The sequence below is a fragment of the Arachis duranensis genome, chromosome 6, assembly GCF_000817695.3.
Source record: "Arachis duranensis cultivar V14167 chromosome 6, aradu.V14167.gnm2.J7QH, whole genome shotgun sequence".
Lineage (NCBI taxonomy): Eukaryota > Viridiplantae > Streptophyta > Magnoliopsida > Fabales > Fabaceae > Arachis > Arachis duranensis.
In genome coordinates, this window is record NC_029777.3 from 20,166,876 (window position 1) to 20,167,179 (window position 304).

The window sequence follows — 304 nt, forward strand, 5'->3', positions numbered from 1 at the left end:
CATCCAGTTCTTTGGTGAGCAAAGGGGGTTCATCCTCCCAAGTCTCATTTCCAAATAACTTGTCATTTAGCTTCATGATTGCTCCAAGGTATTTAGCAACTTGCTCTTCAGTGACATACTCATCCTCTTCAGAGGAGGAATATTCATTAGAGTTCATGAATGGCAGAAGTAAGTCCAATAGAATCTCTATGGTCTCATTTTGAGCCTCAGATTCCCATGGTTCCTCATTGGGGAACTCAGTGGAGGCCAGTGGAAGTCCATTGAGGTCTTCCTCAGTGGCGTTCACTGCCTCTCCTTCCTCCCA